Below are 9,221 nucleotides of genomic sequence, written 5' to 3' on the forward strand. Positions count from 1 at the left end.
AGAAACTGGGAGTTGGAGCGAGCCTGGAGTCTGGCAGTTTTGGCAGACGCCTTGGCTTTGGCCCTCTTCAGAGTCTGGAGCGCCTGACAGACGGCGACGATCCTCCTCTCACGAGCCTCCTCCCCCCCCCCCCTCTCTCTCTCTCTCTCTCCCTCTGACAGCTGTGCCAATGTTCTCTCAGAGGTGTTCCTCAACTTGCACTCCATCTTGGTCATCTATCTCCGCTTTCTCCTCTGTCGCTCCTCCCGTCTCTTGTTGGCACTGTGTTGTCTCTCCATGGCTTTTTGCAGAGAACTGACCCTTTGTTACTCCCCCCAGATCTCCGATGCCCCCCCCCTCTCCTCCTTGCCACGTTTCGGATTGTTTTTCTCCGCTTGGTGGTTGTCCTGTTTTTCCGTCTGCTGGCAGGCTGCGTTTTTTGGTTTGGCGGAAGGTGCTTTTGTGGCCTAATTTTGCAATTGCTTGTCAATTTAATTTGTACACTTTATACCTCATAAAATCACAGCTAATTAAAGTACTAAATTTAATTAGATTAGATAATTGACCAATAGATCACCCTTAATTTGCTAGCCATTGGTTTTTGAAGAAGAATTCATAAAAGGTTGCATTAACATAAGTCATGATGCACAATGAGTCACTTTATTTACAACACAGCGCGATAGACTACTAAATTTTAGGGCATCATACTGACACTTATCAAGAGTGACGTGTTCATGACTACTGCTATACTACTTTCGGCTGCTCCCGTGAGGGGTCGCCACAGCGGATCATCCGTTTCCATCTCTTCCTGTCCTCTGCATCTTCCTCTGTCACACCAGCCATCCTGCATGTCCTCCCTCACCATATCCATAAACCTCCTCTTTGGCCTTCCTCTTCTCCTCTTCCCTGGCAGCTCCATATTCAGCATCCTTCTCCCAGTATACCCAGCATCCCTCCTCCACACATGTCCAAGCCATCTCAATCTTGCCTCTCTTGCTTGGTCTCCAAACCGTCCAACCTGAGCGGTCCCTCTAGTATACTCGTTCCTAATCCTGTCCTTCTTCATCACTCCCAATGTAAATCTTAGCATCTTCAACTCTGCCACCTCCACCTCCACCTCCTGTCTTTTCATCAGTGCCACTGTGTCCAAACCATACAACATAGCTGGTGTCACAACCATCTTGTAAACCTTCCCTTTAACTCTTGCTGGTACCCTTCTGTCGTAAATCACTCCTGACACTCTTCTCCACCCACTCCACCCTGCCTGCACTCTCTTCTTCACCTCTCTACTGCACTCCCCGTTACTTTGGACAGTCGACCCCAAGTATTTAAACTCATACGCCTTCCATCACCTCCACTCCTGGCATCCTCACCATTCCACTGTCCTCCCTCTCATTCATGCATAGGTATTCCATCTTGCTCCTACTGGCTTTCATTCCTCTTCTCTCCAGTGCATACCTCCACCTCTCCAGGCTCTCCTCCACCTGCAGCCTACTCTCACTACAGCTCACAATGTCATCCACAAACATCGTAGTCCATGGTATATCTACATCCTGCCTGATATCGTTCGTCAACCTGTCCATCACCATTGCAAACAAGAAAGGGCTCAGAGCCGATCCCTGATGTAATCCCACCTCCACCTTGAACCCATCTGTCATTACAACTGCACACCTCACCACTGTCACACCGCCCTCATACATATCCTGCACCACTCCTTTTCTTCTCTGCAATTCCCGACTTCCTCATACAAGACCACACCTCCTCCCCATATACTTCTCTAAATCCACAGACACACCGTATAATTCCTGGCCTTCTCTATACTTCTCAGTCAACATTCTCAAAGCAAACATCCCATCTGTGGTGCTCTTTCGTGGCATGAAACCATACTGCTGCTCGCTAATCGTCACCTCTCCTCTTAACCTAGCTTCTATTACTCTTTCCCAAATCTTCATGCTGTGGCTGATCAACTTTATACCTCTGTAGCTGCTACAGTTCTGCACATCGCCCTTGTTCTTGAAAATCGGTACCAGTATGATGCTTCTCCACTCCTCAGGCATCCTCTCACTTTCCAAGATTGTGTTAAACAGTCTAGTTAAAAACTCCACTGCCATCTCACCTAAACACCTCCATGCCTCCACAGGTATGTCATCCGGACCAACTGCCTTTCCATTCTTCATCCTCTTCAAAGCTGCCCTCACTTCCTCCTTGCTAATCCACTGAACTTCCTGATTCACTATCCCCACATCATCCAACCTTCTCTCTTTCTCTCTCTCTCTCATTTTCTTCATTCATCAGCCCCTCAACATACTCCATCCACCTTCTCAACACACTCTCCTCGCTTGACAACACATTTCCATCTCTATCCTTGATCACCCTAACCTGCTGCACATCCTTCCCAGCTCAGTCCCTCTGTTTAGCCAATTGATACAAGTACTATTCTCCTTCCTTTGCGTCTAACCTCCCATACAAATCAACCTATGCCTTCACCACCTCTCTCTTCGCTTTACGCCACATCTCCTCGTACTCCTGTCTACTTTCTTCATCGCTCTGACTAGCCCACTTCTTCTTTGCCAACCTCTTTCTCTTTATACTTTGCTGCACTTCCTTATTCCACCATCAAGTCTCCTTGTCTTCATTACTCTGTCCAGAGGACACACCAAGTACCTTCCTAGCTGTCTCCCTCACTATTTCTGCAGTGGTTGCCCAGCCATCCGGCAATTTTTCACTACCACTCAGTGCCTGTCTTAACTCCTGCCTGACCTCCCCACAGCAGTCTTCCTTCTTCAGCTTCCACCATTTGATCCTTGGCTCTCCCTTCACTCTCTTCCTCTTCTTGGTCTCCAAAATGCTGCCTAGCTATGTTCTCCCGTCACCACCTTGCAGTCTCCAATCCCTTTCAGATTGCGCCTCCTGCCTAAGATATAGTCCACCTGTGTGCACTTTCCTCCACTCTTATACATCACCCTGTGTTTCTCCCTCTCCTTGAAATATGTATTCACCACAGCCATTTCCATCCCTTTCACAAAATCCACCACCATCTGTCCTTCCACATTCCTCTCCTTGACACCATACCTGCCCATCACCTCCTCATCACCTCTGTTCCTGTCACCAACATACCGATTGAGGTCTGCTCCAACCACCACTCTCTCCTCCTTGGGTACCCTCTCCACCACGTCATCCAACTCGCTCCAGAACTCTTCTTTCTCTTCCATCTCACACCCAACTTGGGGGGAGGGGGCATATGTGCTGATAACATTCAGCAATACACCTTCGATTTCCAGCTTCATACTCATCACTCTGTCCAACACTCTCTTCACCCCAAGCACACTCTTGACCTGCTCTTCCTTCAGAATTACCCCTACCCCATTACTCCTCCCATTCACACCATGGTAGAAGAGTTTGAACCCACCTCCGATACTCCTGGCCTTACTCCCCTTCCACCTGGTCTCCTGTACACACAGTATATCTACCTTCCCTCTCTCCATCATATCAGCCAGCTCTCTCCCTTTACCAGTCATAGTGCCAACATTCAAATTTCCGACTCTCACCTCCACATTCCTACCCTTCCTCTTCTCCCGCTGCCTCTGGACATGCCTTCCCCCTCTCCTTCTCCTTCATCCAACAGTAGCATAGTTTCCACCGGCACCCTGCTGGCCAACAGTACCGGTTGCGATTGTTGGTAACCCGGGCCCCGACTGATCCGGTATGGAAATCTGATTTATGATCCACATGTTTGATTTGGAAAAAGTTTTACGCCAGATGCCCTTCCTGACACAACCCTCCCCATTTATGCGGGCTTGGGATCGGCACTAAGAATACACTGGCTGGTGCATCCTCAGTGGTTGGGATGACATGTTCATGACTGCAGTAGAATTAATTAAGTCTATCAATACTACTTGAAATACAACAAATTAAATTACCAATATTGTTATTATTGCTCCTGCCAGCTACAACTAGTACTTGCAGGATTAATCAAAATCAAAAAAGGGAGATGATGATGATGATGATGATGATGATGATGATATAATCACTATTAAAGACTGACCAAGATATAAAATGCAATGTCAGATAATATTTGTACCTAAATGATTATGTATTATCAAGTACAATGAAGTGTTTGAGGGTTCAAGACGTGTCACTTCTGTACACCTCGCTGTGTGTACGGTCAGAGAGGACAGAGTCTGGACCCACAAAAATGTGTGTCCAAAGTGTGGACACACATTTTTGTGCTAATACACAAAAAATGTATGGAGACCGTACATTTTTGTGTATTCGCATGCTTCCTCCTCTGAACCATCACCTGTCCAGTGTGGGACTACTGGACACGTTACAATAGTCCCATTTCTGTAGGAACTATTGCGGTATGACATGACGTCAACCCTGTGTTTTAGGGTGAGATTTGAAATGTTTTCAAGTCTATAAAGGCTATCATCTGTTTTCTGTTTTAGTGAAACAAGGCATCATACATTAACAGCAGCTATTTATATACAATATAAACCGATGTGAACTCTTGTGGACGCTTGTTAACGTCGATTTTAGGTTAAATTCCCCCATAAAATCATGTCGCAGCAGAGAATGCTGCAGCTTTTGCAAAATGGTGTCTGGTACTGTGTATTAGCTAGGCCAGGTTCCTCCTAAAATACCAACCCCTCAACAAAAACACCAAAAAGATCCTCACACAAACACGCACACAGAGGCCAATTCAAAGAGGATACCTTCTCTGTCACGAAAAGTCCTCCCTTTCATAATACCATTAATATTGCATGATACAGGCCCAGAATTGAAATTAAGTGTCTCAGGCAGAGGATGTTGTTGAGTATAATCTTGACCGCGGTGAAGAGGGTGGGGGTATATGACACAGAGTCTCAAGGGTATGGAAATTTCTTTCCCTTTTCTTGAAAGAAAAGGGTAATATTTGGGATCGAAGCTACTTGTTAAAGACGAGACAGAGGACAAACTTCACGTAGCCCCGCAGCCTGGGTGCAAATAAGGTTCCTTCAAGCTTTTTATTCACTAAATATTTTATATATCAAATGACTGAGGGGCAAATAAATAGGCAGGAGGAAGCACCGAGGTCTGCTGAGGCAGTCTTCCAAAGCAGAGCAGGGTCAGCAGACAAACTGAGTTAGAGGTGTTAAAGGTTTAAAAACCTTAACCGGGGAGAACCGTGGAGATCTGAAACACCACCAAATCAGAAACTTTAAATACTCCTGTCCTCCCCTGTCTCACAAATGTACATCTTTAAGACTGGTTTTATGGACCGTTTCTTTCGTAGATGTTTTTCTCGAGTCCAGAAAAGACAAGGGGTGAAAATGGACAGCTTTGTGATACATATTGATGGTGCTGGGCCAGCTACTTGGAAAGTGAAGCGAGCCATGCTCCCGGTTACTACACGTTAAATGAAGCTTCACTACAGCAACATGGCAGAAGTAGTGTACTACACCAAGGCCTTTTGCTTTTACATTAAACCAACTCCGTTCAACTCCACGTTAATTCTATCTCAGGGATCTATCAAACTGTCAAACAGATAGGCAGGAAGAAAATGTTTAGTTCATTTGTTCATTAACCAATAAGCTGTGCTCTCTGCTCACACAGCTCCAACACCAATTTGGCGACAAAAATATGTGCTCCGCATAAACGCCACTTTATTAGACACCGGGTTCTTACAATAAAACGTTTTCTGCATTATCCCATCCTTTTGTATAGGAGCAGTGGGCAGCTGCAGTACCCGGGGACCAACTCCAGTTCTTCTTTCCGTTGCCTTGCTCAGGGGCACAGGCAGGAGTATTAACCCTAACATGCATGTCTTTTATGGTGGGGGGGGGGGGGACCGGAGCACCCGGAGAAAACCCATACAGACGCGGGGAGAACATGCAAACTCCACACAGAAAGGACCTGAGAAGGCCTGGGGTTCGAACCCAGGACCTTGTTGCTGCAAGGCAGCAGTGCTAAGCACTGGGCCACCCTGCCGCCCCGCATAACACAAAGCGTACGGGTATCCCATCAAAGCAGATAAAGGAAAAATCCAGGCCTATTTTGATAAGTCTTGCTAATGTAAGTGAGAGTTCCCTTCCGTTACTGTGGCTTATGGGATTCCCTGCTCAGTAACCAAGGTACCTTATATCGCTGAACTAGCCTTCTTCGTTGCAGGACAACTGTCAAGCTCAATTTAGCCAGACGTTGACCCAGGCCTCCATGGGGGTATTCCGTCAATGCTGGCAATGAAGTCTGCATTTAAGTGAATGCAGACTTCATTACTTCAATGAACCTCGACTTCCAGTCAAGGCTCCGACCCCGCCTGTAACCCGACCCCGCCGAATTTCGCGTTCCACGGCGAGGACCCTCTCGGATTTTCTAAAGCCTGAATACAGAGCCAAGAGGAGGCGCAGAAATGTCTTTCTTTTTTGTCAGACCACTTGAATTACAAGTATGCTGAAACGTTACTGTGGATTCCTTTGCCCAACGACGCCATAAAAGAAGTACCTACCCCAGCTTTAATGAGAGTTGGGTTTTATAACCTGCTTGGCGTCATGCCCCACCCTTAGGAGGCCCTATGGGGCAAACAACACTCCACTACTGATCCAAATCAACCACTGGCAAAAAAACCACCTTTAAAACAACAAAATCCATTGGATCTATTAACACAAAGACAGACGAACAACCAAGACAGTAAATCAAGACTACAAAAGGACACAAAGTCAAAACATAACGGCAACACAAAGTTCCAGGCTGAGAGGCAGCAGCAAGACCAGCAGTCCGTCCATTATCCAAACCGCTTCTCCTGCTCTCGGGGTGGAGGGGATGCTGGAGCCTCGGTCCCAACACCAAAAACCTCTCTGCTGAGTGAGGCTGGCAGAGGACCAGTTGCAACTCATGGAGCAATCAGAGGTGGCACACCTGAGCAGAGCCAGAGAGGACAGGGGAGGACAAGGGGCAAACAGCACAGGGGAGACATGGAGCCGTAACACTTGGCAATGCAGCAGACACACCGTCACAATCGCTACACCTGGCCACATCTATACAGAGTGCAGCCTTCCATGTTCCTTCAGCTGCCATCGGAAAAAGATGGCTCTTAATTCTTTCAGACGAATGACTTCCAAGAGGAAGGACAGAAGGTTTCTTCAATTCCCTTGGATGCTGCCAGTTTTTGCCGGTTCATTTGAGACGCCACAACGTGGGTTAACCTTCAAACTGTGTTTCACGTGGTCCCTGGCTCTACGGGATCTTTGCTCTGCCGAGGTCGTGAAATGTTAGGTCTCTGTTGATGACGCCTTCCTGGTGATGCCTTACCTGGGCCTCGTTATGGTTTGCAACCGAATGGGAATCAAACAGAGCCAGTCTGACCGACAAACCCAGATACTTTGGTAATGTACAGAATCCTGTCCAACAGTGATTCCCCCCCCCCCCATTTTTCTTCCCAGTTGTACTTGGCCAATTACCCACTCTTACGAGCCGTCGCGGTCGCTGCTCCACCCTCTCTGTGCAGGGCTGCAGGCTACCACATGTCTCCTCCGATTCATGTGGAGTCGCCAGCCACTTCTTTTCACCTGACAGTGAGGAGATTCGCCAGGGGAACGTAGCGCGTGGGAGGATCACGCTATTCCCCCCAGTCCCCCCCCCCAACCAACCAACCAACCGACCGACCGACCAGAGTAGGAGCTACTGCAGGACACATACCCACATCCGGCTTCTCACCCCCCCCCCCCACGTCCAGTTGTGTGTGTATGGACGCCCGACCAAGCCGGATGTAACACGAGGATTGGATTCCGAGATCCCCGTGTGGGTAGGCAACGGAACAGACCGCTACGCTACAGTGATTCTTAACTCCAGCCCTCAAGGTCCCGGGTACTGCTGTTTTTCAATTTTGTCACAAAGTCAGTTTCATTCACCTGCTGTTTATGTTTATGTGCCTTTATTGAAAGAACAAATGATTAGATGGCGGAAAACCAGCGATGCTGTTGGCTCTGATGTGTAGAGCAGCAGAACCACTTTGCCGTAGAAGAAGGGGGAGAAAGGGAGATCCTCGTGCTTGACTGAAGTTAATACTGTTTAATGTGAACTGGAGAGGGCGTGCCATCGTGTAGCGTTGTATGCAATTGCTTGGTTTTTTGGGGGGTTTTTTTCTTATGAATGAGCAGGTTGGGTTCAAGAATCCCCAAGAAAGCCTATGGGTTGACTTGTCACAGCAGCTATCCCAATTTTATTTTTTATTGATTGGCCTGCGATTCGACTGGAGCCACCATCTTCCTGCCTGACTCTTGTGCCAGTCAATCCAATGGAGTATTCACACTAACCGCCGCCTACGTTTCAACGGGGTACTGTGTGGTTTAAAGAGACGAGTCGTTTTAAGATTTTAGAGTTCTGTCAAGCAAAATAAAGAGGAAAAGTCTCGAGCTGGTTTATTGGATTATGTCCACATCTCCCAGGATCACGTAATGCATCGAAGTGAAATGAAGTTACTGGTCTACAGACAGTTATGTTTCACAGTGAAACTGAAACCATTTGTTAAGACCATGTGAACGTGTACAATCCTACCTCTGATAGGTTACTGTCTGCCCCCTCTGTCGTAGTGACAAGCTGTGGGTCCAGACTTTTCTCTCAGAGAGAGAGAAACCTCAAAATGGTGGAATGAACGGTCTCCATCAGAGCTACTGACTCACTTCCTTCAAGAAAGGCCAGAAACCTTTCCTCTTTCAGGCCTACCCCTAGTGGCTTCTCATAACCACTATGAATCCCCTTATAGTGCTATTTGCATCAGCTAGTACTATTGGGCCCTGTCTTTCTTAGAGACCATAAGTATTGATTTCCTATTGTATAGCTAGTACTACGGTGCCCTGCTTCTAGCTTCCTTCACTTCAAACTTAAATGAATGATGATTTGTTTCGAACAAGTCAATAAGCAGGATATAACATACAGATAAACAATTGCCAATAATCTGAAGTGATCAACAGATCCACAGATCAAACCCAGCAAACAGATCTCCGTATGCATCAGATTATTTGTTACATGTTGGAAAAGGAGTAGGAGGAAGTATACACTTATTGATTGCCCTACTCCTTCTCACCTACTCTTAAGTTAATTCAGCTACTATACATTTCACACTCAGTTCCCACTGTACTGTACAGTTCACATTCAATGCAAGATGCACAATACAAACTCAACTACCGTGAACAATTTGAGAAAAAAGAAAAACCCATCCTAATGTCATGAAACCAAGAATAAACTGATCTCAATGCTACATA

The sequence above is a fragment of the Lampris incognitus genome, chromosome 5, assembly GCF_029633865.1.
Source record: "Lampris incognitus isolate fLamInc1 chromosome 5, fLamInc1.hap2, whole genome shotgun sequence".
Taxonomy (NCBI): Eukaryota; Metazoa; Chordata; class Actinopteri; order Lampriformes; family Lampridae; genus Lampris; species Lampris incognitus.